A 14,110-nucleotide genomic window follows, 5' to 3' on the forward strand; every position below is an offset into this window, starting at 1 on the left:
TCCTCCGCCAACTTCTTGTAGGCGGCGCCCTTTTGCGAGACGCCCCGCTTCAGCTCGAGTATCATCTCGCCCATCCGGGTACGTCTTATTAGACGTACGTCGGCGCCGAGTTCACCAAGCTTGACGTCACTCCTCATCGCCTTCAAAACATCCGAGTACTTAGCCTCGTCCGCCGTGATGACTAGGGCATCGCCCCTGGAGCGATTGGCGCCTACCCTAGACTTCTTGCTACCCTCATTCGCCTGGGCCTTCTTTTCGGCCCTTGACGTCTTCGGTTCCCTCTTGTTCTTGACCAGGGTCCAGGAGGCATCATCCTCCTCTATTTCCCTGGTCTGGTGCGGCTGAGAACTTTCAGCCTGCTGTAACCCCTTACCACCGTCTTTCCTGAGTGGACGGACCTTTCCAGGTCCTTCCTCCCCCGGTTTTGGAGGTACCTGTCCGGGGTTCAGCTTCCCAGCTCCACTACCCTTGTTCGGGGTAGTAACCCTCCGCGTTTTGGAGCGGCCCCCAGGGAGCTCATCCCCTGGAGACTGTCTCCCCCGTTTTTGTGTCTGCTCCGTTGGAGCAGTCACCCCCGACGTACCCGTAAATACTTGAGCCTCAGTCTGGGTAGACTTTGGCACCACCGTCTTCGCTGGCACGCCTTCGGTCGATTCGACCTTGCCCGAGTCCGCGAATCCTTGGGCCTCAGTCTGGGTAGACCTTGACTCCACCGATTTCACGGGTTTACACTTGGCCGTCCCGACCGCCCTCTCCAGCTTGGCGTCCAGCATCGACTTTCGAAGTTTCTGCAAGCTCCTCTTGAGGTCCTTGCTGACATTATGCTTCGATGACGCAAAGTCGATTATGGCGTCCAGCTGTTCCGTCGCCACCTTGAAGGCCGAAAGCCCATCGCGTTTGCGGTTCATCGCCTCCACAAGCCATGGGCCGTCAATAACCCCTACCGGCGTTTTTCTAGCCGAGAGGAAGGTTGAGTGACCCACGCTGGCGCTGCGCACTGAGCTGCCGACTATTGCCTCTGGCCTCCTAGGCGGAGACCTGAACAACCCACCTCTTGCGAAGGGGTTGTCGCCTACACTACTACCACTAATTGAAGAATTGACTTGGTTTTCCATTTTGGTCCCACGAGTTGCTCGGGAAAAGAGGTCCACCACGCCAGAGCCCAGCATGACGCGGTAAGGGACAATTACTGTGGAGGGTGCCCAGGTACCCCACAGGCTCCGTTAAAGGCCTAGCTTATTATTTCACCCCTCTGGCCATGCATCCCCTCGGCACGGGTCGCTTGACGCCTTGGGATTAGGGGTTAGGGACGATGGTCCCGGTCTAACTCGCAGTGGCCATGGGGAGGGGTCGTCAAGCCCTTGGACAAAGTCTCTGCTGCCCCCCCCCCCCCAAATTGCACTTAGAATTGCTCAAACGTACTCATACTAGGTCCACAATACGAATTCCACCATCAAAATTTCAAATTTTTATTAAATTGTAGAATTCTAACCAAAACTTGAATGCAAGTAATACCGAACAGACCTATAACATCGCATGAGCTACTTTGACAGAATAGCGAACTGTCACTGTCACTGTCAGTTGCTCTATGTATGAAAAAGACTATGCCACTCCATCAAACGTAAACAACGCCAGTCAGAGTGGATGTAACAAATTGGTGAGCCGAGTGACGCGTGGATTCCACGGAGGAATTAAAAAAACGGGGGGAATATAATTGTTTAGTAAACTAAAACTAATTTAAATATAAAGAACTTGATGCTTTGTGTGTTTTTATTACTTTTCATAGGTGCCAGGACCTTATGATACGAATCTACAATGGCTATGGAATATAATTGGAAAATAAGATGGAGGCTATTGGAACTAATCTTGGATGCTAAACATGGGATTGAACAAAATAAGATGAAGAATGGAAACTGAAAGAAAATTTCACTTATACAAACTGGCTTTAAATTTAATTATGTAAGTTGAAGTTCAAACTATTTAAAATTTACTTGAGTTGAAAAAAAATGTTTATTGAATTTAATTACTCTTTAGGACGTACGATATTCGACAACAAACTTGTTCCTACTTGAGATGGTTTTTATGGCAATCAACTCAAAGCTCATCGCGGACTTTATATAAAGCTTTTCAAACATGGATGAGTTGATTTGTAAAACTCTGATGATACTGGTGTGTAGAATTAATTTAAGTTAATTAACATTAAGTATGAATAGGTTATAAAAGTTAAGCGATATTTTTTTTCTTCTTTCCACCTTAACTAACATTTGCTCTTGTCATAACATTGACATTCCACTAAAAAGCTCAAAATAATTTTCTTATAACATTTGCTTCTAATGCACTTCTTTGCTTACCATCGTTATTGTGATGTATTTTTTTTAACGTTGTACATTCTGACTAAAGTCTAATGTCATAGGGGTCGGTCAAAAATGATGTCACAGGTTCTAGGGGGAAGGGGGTCTATGATTTTGTGACAGAACATGTACTAGGTATACATAAAAGCGTAACAGAGGAGGAGAGCGGGCTTAGAAATCCCAAAAAGTAGTGGACATCATATTTGAATCACCCCATAGCTTGAGTTCTAGTCATGATTTCTTTTTTCTATTTTTTTCTAAATTTTCTTAATTTTGTCCACGATTTTTCCTGCAAAATTTATGAAACTGTCCAAAATGTACGCGATTTTTCATGCAAAGTTTGGAAAACTATCAAAGACTTGTTTTCATGCAAAAGATTTAAAACTGTCTGAAATTGGTGTGAAATATGACTAAGTTATTGTTATGTTTGTCCACCAGTTCATACCTGTCCCATAGAACTAGTTTTATGTAAGCTTCGGTATATTTGGGAGCTAATGTAGAAAAGAAGTCCTTTGATTTGTCCGATTATACAGTATTCTTCTTCAATAAGGTACCCCGGGGCAATTTTTTTTTTGAACTGGTCTACAAATTTGTTTGTAAATCAAAAGTTTGATCTTTATACAAAGTTTTGATTTTCTGTTTATAAGTGGATATACTTACTATTTCCCCTACTTGATTATCGACCGTGAATTGTAATATTTGGCCTGTTTTTGGTAGGCATCCATCAGGTTTATCCTAACTTGTTTGTACAACTCTTCCCGATTTTCTGTATTAAACATACTTGCTGGTGCATCATTCGCGTTCCTCTCATACTCTTCTCCGTTAGAAATCATATTTCTTCCAATGTGAGGAAATAAGGTGTGAATTTTGTGGAATCGTGAACTGAATTATTAATGACACACGCATTTTCTTTTAATTTATAATTCCATTTTATGCATTGCTTCCGAATTAAGTGGTGTGCCCTTGAAAATGCGTATAGATTTGAATTTGGATTCCTTACGTTTTATAATGAAATCGAACCAAATTTGGAGGTTGCTTGGTTAGACCTTGGTTAGGTCCTCGACCCTCCTTTCCCAACAGTGTCCGGCTGACAACTGCCTAGCCTTTTACAGGTGAAGAACTGGGGTATCACCCCTAAAATTCACGTCCATAAAAGGAAAAGTGGAACCCTCCTTAGCCGTGCGGTAAGACGCGCGGCTACAAAGCAAGACCATGCTGATGGTGGCTGGGTTCGATTCCCAGTGCCGGTCTAGGCAATTTTCGGATTGGAAATTGTCTCGACTTCCCTGGGCATAAAAGTATCATCGTGTTTAGCCTCATGATATACGAATGCAAAAATGGTAACCTGGCTTAGAAACCTCGCAGTTAATAACTGTGGAAGTGCTTAATGAACACTAAGCTGCGAGGCGGCTCTGTCCCAGTGTGGGGGTGTAATGAAAATAAGAAGAAAGAATAAGAAAAAGGAAAAGTAATAGTGTTTTGATTATATCCAGTGCAACTAAATGCGACATATGCTTCAAACCTTATTATAAAGCCCGGTGCTGCACCCTATCAGATGGATTATGTAAATCATTATCTGACGTAAAATGACATTTAATTACTTAACAAGTGACATGTTTCGTTGCATTTCCCCAGCTAATCATTAACTCATCGCACACTCCTCCACGAGCAGACAAATGGTCATATTATGCCTGCAATTGAAATTCTGTAGTTCCACAATTAACCGAAAAAAGGCTTCATCCTCCGTTCGATCCATATTCATCGCTTTTTATCGGTTGTCGGATTCACCGTACAGCACAGTTTAAAATTACTTCAATCCCCTCACGTAAAATGTATCCCTCCGAAAATAGAAGATTGTCTGGTGTATGTCGCTTCGCGGCACTTCTATTTAAGATAAAAGCCATCGGAATGAAAATCCCCTACTGATTAAATGAGTGCTGGAAACCGAACACCGCCGGGTTCGTGATCGGATGCCCTGGTGCTGGGTGTGCGGAGTGAAGAAGGTGAGGCAAATGGGCTACGCCATTTCGACACAATCTTCCACTGGCTAATTGTCTGGTGATTTCGTTCAGCTCCTGTTCCGTCGTGCCGAAATAAAGCCCGGGGAAATGTCTTCTTCGGAAGGGACCCACGGTGTACCTTTTTGATGAAGTCGATTTCGTCGAAGACGACAGTTTCTGCTCGACACGTCCACAGCTGTTACGATTTCGGTCCTGGATGGATTTGTCAGACGTGGGGAAGGCGAATGGAAAACGAAGGCGTTGCTGTCGATAGTAAGGACACCAGAGAGAACATAATGTAAAGTGATACCGGGAGTATCGTAAAACTATAAATTTGAATCTGTCGTGCTTCGTTGCGAGATGTTTCGTCAAAGTTTTATCGGGGCTGAGGGCAAGCAATTGTGCTGTTGTGATTTTGATATATTTTTATGTGTTTCAATATATGCTTACTGAAGGACGTTGACAATCGTGTGACGAATACAAATTGATATTGTATAATTTAATTCTGCAAAGAATGTGTAAATGAGTCGAACACGTGGATCGGTGCAGTAAGGCATTGCTAAGTGACACCTCTACCCCTTCCTAAATATTAGTAGGAATCGTTGGCTGTCTTTCTACCTTGGCGCTGACTGTTATGCTATGCTACAACTAATCGACACAACCAGGGCTGACAATAGTCATTCTCGTCGTATGAAGAAAGCGAAAAAAATATAGTCTTCGTTATAACATTGCACGACGCGACACCTATTCGGTTTCTTCGCGCCGCTTGCCTACCACGAAGATAGTCGCGCAGCCAAAAGTTATGACGATTTCCGTCGTCACTTCACACAATTCTCGCGTGATTTTTGAAAACGTCGTATGTCCCAATGAGAGACTCTCTTTGATTACGCTCTCTTTCACTAATATCTAAGCTAGTTTTGCATTTATTGCAATATTTCCACCTCAACACGCTAGACAAAGCAATTTTCTTCAGATCTCTGTTAAAAAATCCGATGTAATTGTTAGTATAGCTTCGTAATAATCGAAAGAGAAAGTAATCTTTTGGACTTACGACGTTTTCAAAAATCACGCGAGATTGATTGCACATCATCATAGACGGAGTGGTTAAAAACATAATTGCATCTAAAAAGTACGAACTTTGGTAACATAAATGTTTCGATATCATTTATAACGTCTTCATACGTTAGGGGCTGTCCACAAACCACGTAGACCAAAATTTCACATTTTCAAAACTGGTAGACTTTCGTAGACTTTTTCAAAACCCCTCCCCCATCCCCTTGAAGTCTACGTAGACTTTTCCATATTTTACAAAATATCATATGTGATTGGACAATCAAAATCGGAATCAAATTTAATCCTCTGTCCACAGCTCCTGAAACCAAATCTCAAAGTCAATCAATTTAATTTCTGTTGAACTCGACTCCTCCTAGAGGTGTGCAGCACCGCTACCAATACTTTTGCATCGGCGCGCCACAGGTAAAAGTCTGTCACGCATCTGACCTATAATTCTCCACGCCGGTTCAAGTTTGTAGAAAACCGAGGAATTTTCAGAATTTCGAAAAATTTCGTGTTGAAATTCCGAGAATGTCAAGACTACATTCCAATAAGTTTTTCGTGGAATTTTTCGTAGAAGATCCCGATTTTCTTATGAATTCTAAAACTATTCCCGTTAATATTCCGAGTAAATTTCCGTGAAAATTTGGAATTATTTCCCGAGATAATTTTAAATTTAAATGAACATTCCGAAATATTTCCCATGGAATTTTAAAATGGTTTCCTACATTCTTGCAGATTTGGAACAATTTCTTGAGGAAATTGAAAAAAAAAATCCAATAAAAAATGTCTATATTCCAAATACTTTTCCGAATAATTTGCGGTGGAAATTATAGAGAATTTTCAGTTTTAATTTTGATGAATTTCTCGTAAAAAATTCGAATAATTTTTCATGAAAATACAAAAGCTTTCTTACAAAAATTGCATTTTTTATGGAAGCTCTAAGAGTTTTTGGTGAGAAATTCAAATAATTTCTCGTGGAAATTTTCAATAGTTTCTTTAGAAATTCCGAAGATTTTCCATTGATTAGTCCAAAGAATTAGCATTAGTACTTCCGAAGAAATTGCCGTGAAATATACGAAGAATTTCCGAAATTAGGAAAAATTTCCTGGGAACTTCCTGAAAATCTCCAGTGAAGGGTTTCTCGCGGAAATTTCGGGGAATTCCTCGTTGAAGTGCGACATTTTTTTTCGTGAAAATTCTAAAGAATCACTCTGAAGAAGTTTCCGACGAAAATAAAAATATATTCTAGTAGAATCTGCTATAAAAACCAAGCGGAAAATTTGAAATGTTTTCAAAAGTTTTTATAGAATACTTCGGAGAATTTTCCTGTTAACACAGGACTATTACATCAGTGAAACTTATTAGATTTTTCTAGAGAAATTCTAAAAGAAATTCAGACTTTTTTCAAAAAAAAATCTACGTACACTTTTTGTAAACCCCCCCGTCCCCCTTCGTAGACTAACGTAGACTTTTTCGAAACCCCTCCCTCCCCCTCAAGAGTCTACGTGGTTTATGGACAGCCCCTTACTTCAAATTCATTATTACAAAGAATTAATAAAAATCTTCGCATGGCCGCTGCCGTTTGAAGAATAATGGTATGAAGTCTTCGTTCTTCGATGTCGTCATGACGATTTGGTTACACGACGAAAGCTAACATCGTGCCCGTCATTGACTATGCGTAGAGTAGCAATGAAGACAATACAACTCGTTGCTATTGTGCCTTTTCTTGCTGCCACGATGACTATTGTCAGCCCTGCTGGTGATGATCGTGAAAGTCATGATAATGTGTGTTGTAACGAAATAAACTAATCATAGCCAGAAGACCATCTTATGTTCGGATGTACAGATAACCACCGTTGTTCTATTTGAGAAACAATGCAGCTATAAAGAAGTTCAACAAAGTCATACAATAACAGGGCTGGTAGCTAGTCACTATTTAGTGACTTGGTCACTATTTAGTGACTTGGTCACTATTTTGAGCCTAGTCACTAAAGAGTCACTATTTGCATCCAAAAGTCACTAAAGTAACTATTTTTCGGAAAATGGTCACTAAAGTCACTATTTTCGCACCACCGTTTGTAAAAAAAAAGTTCAAAATAAAAATCATTTGTACCTACCATTATCATCAACCAAATCAAATTCAAAGCTGTTAGCAAAATATATAAAGTTTGAAAAATTGCTCCAAGGCGTCTTATGAAAGGCAGAGTGGGTTCGAACCATGGACTTCTGGATCGAGAGACACACAGACAGACCACACAGCGCATACTTGGGCATACGATTAGGCAACGCCGTATATAAAGCGCAGGATTGTTACGACTACGAGGATTTCGCGATTTTCGCGGTTTTTGCTATTCTCGCGGATTTCATGCGGATTTACATAACGGTTGAGGCTTCGCGCGGATTTAGTTTTGGGTGGAAATTTAATAAATAAGGAGCGTAGGGTTTTGTTTTCGATAGCAAAATGTCGTTGAGAAGGTACTCCACATTTGAAGTCTATGCTTACCCAATTTTTTTGATATTTCCAAGCCATTATTGAATGCATTATACCCTTGAGCACTCGTTTAACAAGCATTATAAGGGTAAGAACTTTAATTGTTGTAATTTTTCATCGTTTCTGAATATCCATTTTTTTGTCACGTCAATTTTGACATAATTCCGAGATATTTCTTCGTTTCTGATTGATTAACCCCTCTACGACGAACCACACAGCATGATATTGTCGGCGTAGCACCACATTAGAATTTGGACATCGGGACTTCCGGACCGAACTTTCTTTCGAAGTTTTATCTGTCAAACTAATTGATGCGTTGTTTAGCGCATCTTTAGGCGAATCCAGCGCACGACTTCCTAATTTGGGTAAGTTGCCTGTATCTAGAGAAAAATCCACCTTCGTTATAAAAAGCTTCCTAACTTTGTTTTCACTGTAATTGCTGTAGCGATGACCGCATAAATCTTTATTTAAATTCCGTGAAAATTCCGCCTTGAATTTGGGAAATAATTTTTGGAAGGTTTTTCTTAGGAATTCACCGAACAATATCTACAGGAATTCTCAAAACAGATTTCTTCCGGAATTCATAAAAAATCCGCTTGTATTTGAAGGAGATTTTTTTTTCAGGGATTCGCGGAGAAGTTTTTATAGTAATTGACGGAAATTCCTGAAAGACAGCAGGAATGTCTACAAAATATTCTGCTTTGAATTTATGGTATGAAAGAATTTCCGGAAGTTTTTGTACTGACATTCGCCATTTCTGTTGGAATTTCCGTTTGAACTCCTGGAGAAAGATTTCACAAGGATTGAAGTATTTTCGACACAATTTCTGAAAAAAAAACCTAGAAATTTTCATAAGGTTTTCCACAGTAAACCAACTTCCGCTGAAATTTCAGGAAAAATTTCAGAGTTTTCCAAAGCAATTTCTGCATCAAATTCAAGATTTTGGATCACATTTTACGAAACTTGAAGCTTAGGAAACTTAGGTTCGGTAAAATTCATGTTTTATATGAGTTAATGTTTTTAATGATACCGAGATCAGGGTCTCGAAAAAATAAATGGCAAATGTATTGTATGTATTTAAATTTGTTTCAATTAAAAATGTTATTTTTAATTATTAAAAATCGTATTTTAAAAATGTCATCATAATTTTGGATTCTTTAAGTTTTTTTCAACAATTTTTCCTTATAAAGATTCATAAGCTTGGTGATTCCAAACAATTCTCTGTCTAGTAATTGATTAGATCATTTTATTTCTTTTTTGCCGGAAAACCGTGTGAATTTTTCAACGTGCCAAAACGATTGTTTACATGTCTAACTACGTAAAAATTAGCGAAAGCCCAATCCAAAACATCGTTCTAGCACTTTTTCATACTGTCTTGCAGCTTAATCATCTATATATGGTGAAACTTTTGGGAATATATCTTGACGAGACAATATTTTTTTATCGATAGTTAAAGACAGCGCAAAATTTGTTATATGTACTTCATTTTGCCTTTTTCATACACAAACTGCAGTTTCACGAAAAACTTCGAGCTCATGTCAAACTTTATGACCACAAGCATAGCATAGCATTCTAATAAAGATTTGAAAAAACATGATATTCCTAGTTTCCGATCTACTACGAGTTACACATTAACAATACGAATGCAACTCAGCTCACTACCTGGTTAGTACTTCATACAAAAGTCACTATTTAATAACTTTTTCTGCTTCTGAAAGTCACTATTTGGTCACTTTTTTCGTCATCGTTGGTCACTAAGTCACTATTTTGAACGGCATTTATCGCTACCAGCCCTGAATAAGCAATGTTGCCAATTTCCTAATAATACAGAGAAATTTAGTTGCCTGGATAACTTTGTTGCTAATATTGATCACATTTGACTTATTTGTACGTACCTAATATGTGTGTGAATGTTAACCTCATAGAATTTTTTTTTCTCACAGTTTATTACCTCCACTGTAAAATCTTGTACTAATGACGGATGAACGGGTCAAGATTTTTTTATGTACAGGTTATCCGACTTCGTCAGTAGATGGGAATAACCAGCGCGGGGGGGAAACATACATTTTCAGTGCAAAACGTAAACAAACGAGCATAAATTCCATACAAAAATCCAAGATGGCTGAGTTAGGAATATTGACAAGTCGGATAACCTGTACATAAAAAAATCTTGGAACGGGTAGCATTTCAATCGGATGAACTGAAATGTTTTGTTTCATACCTATGTTATTCACTATCCTATTTTCATTTTTATTTCGATTCTCCTGCCTATGTTACTTGTGTGTTCAGTGTTATGAAATGAATGTGTTGGTCCAATATGTAAAGGTTTGAGACGTTTGAGTATTTTATTTAAATTAGTTGTTTTGAATTACTGGCGGCCGTGGTTAAGGTAAAACCATTCAACAAACATTAAAAGCTGGTCAGTGGCGTAGCCACGGGGGTGGTTTTGGGCATAAAACCGCCCCAGAAACAAAATTTTTAGAAGAATTTTTTTTCGAATTTTTTTTTCAGAATCACCCCTTGTTTCTTTGTTTCTAGTGAAATGTTTCTATTTTTCAGAAAACCCGCGTTTGATGTCTTCTGACATAGGAATTTCTTGCGGTTAACTTCATGTTGCTTTTCGCGTAAATAAGCGCCTGGTTGCTGGCAGTAACGGATAAGAAACATTCTACTATCTGGGATTCCTTAGTATAGAAGTTTCCTGCAAAACCACAAGCAGCAGATTTGCTTATGAGGATTCGACAATTGAGAGTTAAAAAGACAGGAACACCGTCTTCGACCAGAAGTCGTACAGGCCTAAATACTGAACACTTAAACACATGAGACAACGGTCAGGACACATAACACCCAGTGGACCAATGGGAGAATTATTCGATCACGAAAAGCTTCCTCTTTACCCGAGGCGGGAATTGAACTCCATAGCCCATGCGTCTAGACAATTGACATCGCTAACCGCACGGCCAACAAGCCCACGAAGTAAGTATGAGTCTATTCCAACATCAAATGAAACGAATGAATTAGCCGTGCAAGAAGAAATGTTAGGTTGTTCATAACAATGTATTTTATAGGTGACGCATATTGGACCTGCGCCAACATTCTATCTCGAGAGCAACGTGTCAGGCTTGTTTAGTGTACCATCCGACCACCATAAACGAAAGAGAAGCTCAGAGTACATCATGGCAGATATACGGTACATGATACATGAATGAGTGAAATAGTCGTACAGGGATGAAGTTCGCGGTCGTACGAAGCTAACTATCCACAAAATGCACAAAATTTGTTAAGAATGATTTTTAATCACTACATCGAAGACCGACTTAGGAGGAATGCCGATTGTCCAGCTATGAAGATGGATTGACTTTGGTGTAAGGGGGAGCCAAATTGACGTTGACAGCCAAATGAGGATTGCGTGGCGCATTACTGATTTAACCCGACAAAATGTATAGGATGTATAGACCTTGAAATGCTTATAACACGTTTGATTCGTGATTATGTGGTTCTTTTAGATAGTTGCATGAAAGTCGTATTATTTCGTTTATAAAAGCATGAATGATGTTCATGAAATCATTATTTGATAAACTTTGCTTGCTGGAGAACCTACAGTTCAAAATCTGCATTCCAGTCGTATCCTAATGGAACTATCAAATCTATTCTTCCTCCTCTATATCCAGCATTGTAATAAAAGTTTAGAAAGTCCATTAATTCGAAAATAATCATTCCATATTCCATGAGTAAGTATATAATTGGATATGTTTCCGTGTGGTAATACCAGTTCCTTGTCCTAGTTCAAGCATGGATTATTTCACATAATACACCATGCATGTTTTACATAAACAATGGAAGTGTATGCTAAAGACAACGCGGAGTGACGATAATGAATTAATTATTATAAGAAAATGCATTAATTGCATCTATTTTAGGAGGTTCAGTGTAATCAGTATACTAAAATAAATTTAAGACAAAACAGACAGTTGTAACTTTTCATTGAAGAATCTTCGCTTGGTGTACTCATAACAGCATACAGTGGCCGGCATAATAAAGTGTCCACTTGTCGTTTTTCATACAAACAAAATTTGCAGCTCTAGGTCTCGGTTGCCCGTGAACGGATTTTGCTGAAAATTTTATCAGAGCTCAGATATAACTGGAATTTTACCACAGAGGGACTAAGGCAGTAATCTCCAAAAAGCGGCCCACGGGCCTCCAAGCCTTTTCCTGCGGCCCGCGAAGTATTTCAGAGAATTCACTACATGTAGCCCATTGTAAGGCATTAAATGACAAGAGAGCTTTTAATTGTGCCATTTTTTCGTTGCATTCGGGTATTCTGTCTAGATTGCACCATTATTGATATATGAAGCATGAATCGTGTTATCATAATGATTCATTAAATTAATCACTACATCAATATTATGTACGCCAAGCCCGACAGCAAATATACTTCGTTATTATTGCCCCAGGCTATAAAAATAGAAAATGTGTGTTTATTCATCGCGGATTTAAACTAGCTAAGTTTTAAACTTCTTGTAAGAATAATATTGCCTTACACTGCTCCGTAAGAAGAATGCTTATACTCTTAAAAATAAGTTAGGGTTCGGCAAAATTCAACTGGGAAATTGCTGGATTATTAACTCTAGAAAACACGCTGACTATCATGAAATTTTCCTTAAAAAATTAGGAACTTGCCAAAATATGTATTTTGTGGAAAATTTTGTAATTGTTTATTGCTAATATTGATTTATTTATGGAAATTTTGTATTTTTTTAACGTGGACTATTTCGATTTTTGATGAAAAATTATTCTTTTATGATTGCAATTTTTGCTTTTAAAAGTGATAATTTATTTCTGTTTTGTGTAAAATTCTCAATTGGTTGTGGAAATTTTGCATTATTTGTGGACACAGTATATTTATTTATTGCTCATGTCATACCCTGATTTTTTTATTGGCAATTATCTATTTTTTTGGAACATTTCTAATTTTTTATGGGGAGTTTTTATCTTAGTCGTCGTTACTAAATAAATAAGATCATATGATCATTTGTAAAAAAAAAAATGGCTCAGAATATTTTCTGCTAACTGAACCAAGTAGATGGTGTTGCAAAAGAATTTTCTCGTATGAAGTCTGAAAGAGCAGAAACAGTAGTAACGGCTCATAGTCAGCTATGGCGATAAAACCTGCAGAATTAAATTCGTATGTTATTCAAAAAAAGATTTTCAGGAACAATATATTCTGTTAAAATTTTATTTTACCTGTTGTCAAAAAATTATGTTGTACTAAAATAAATTTGAAATAAAAAACAAATATTGTAAATGTAGTGCGGCACGCTTCAACAGCTCCAAATTGCAATGCGGCCCTCAATAGTAAGCATGCTGGGGATCACTGGACTAGGGGCATTATGGCCACCCTAAGCATTTTGGCAAGTTTCACTTATTGAAAGTAAACATACCTCTGGTTATTCACAACTACATGCTTTTGTAACTAATTAGATATAAGTTGGATATGAAAACTAGTTGAAAATATAAATAAATTCATATCAAAAAGCCAATTCAAAATTTGTCATTTTTCAATGACGTCGTTTATGTACAATGATATGGAAATGCTAATATCATCTTCCAAACTTAGACGTACATGTTCATGATAGAATTAGATGCGAAAGTATAGAATTGATAGTTCCGTTAGGATACGGCAGGCATGAAGAATGTTTTTATAGAAGTCGATTTGAAAACGAGCGGAAGGCAATATTTGTGATGGCACATATCGCACGACCTCCCTTCTGCCAAACTCCCATATGAAGGGGGAGGGAAGAATATCAGTGTGGAAGCTGATATATCTCCACTGGCAAAAGGAAGGTGGTTTGATTTGCTCATATGCCATCGCGTGCGTAAGGATTTTCTATCGACGAGTACTGTCTCCAAATTTCTAATATGACATCAGCATCTAGTCGAATTGGATTTTTATTGCACAGTTCTGTTTTCTCCATGCGTCAGAACTATCATTTCTATACTTTCGCCTCTAATTCTATCATAAACATGTACGTCTAAGTTTGGAAGACGATATTAGCATTTCCATATCATTGAAAATCGTTCAACTTCACGTAGAAGCAATACACTCAAATCACTAATTAGTTGTTTATTTGTTTTTGATATCTTTTTTGGATCTAAAGGAATTCCTCAAGAAATTCCTCCGGGACTTCCTCCGGAAATTCCTCTGGAAGTTC

The 14,110-nt window shown here is 38.3% G+C and overlaps 1 long non-coding RNA gene across 1 annotated transcript; it reads left to right on the forward strand.

Moving 5' to 3' along the window:
* The first annotated feature begins 10,140 nt into the window (after positions 1 to 10,140).
* On the forward strand, positions 10,141 to 11,096 carry LOC134219130 (uncharacterized). Its single transcript, XR_009981492.1, has 3 exons — positions 10,141 to 10,287; positions 10,458 to 10,874; positions 10,967 to 11,096. It is a non-coding gene; the product is annotated as an uncharacterized LOC134219130 (long non-coding RNA).
* Positions 11,097 to 14,110: the final 3,014 nt, after the last annotated feature.

This window comes from Armigeres subalbatus, chromosome 3 (assembly GCF_024139115.2).
Source record: "Armigeres subalbatus isolate Guangzhou_Male chromosome 3, GZ_Asu_2, whole genome shotgun sequence".
NCBI lineage: Eukaryota > Metazoa > Arthropoda > Insecta > Diptera > Culicidae > Armigeres > Armigeres subalbatus.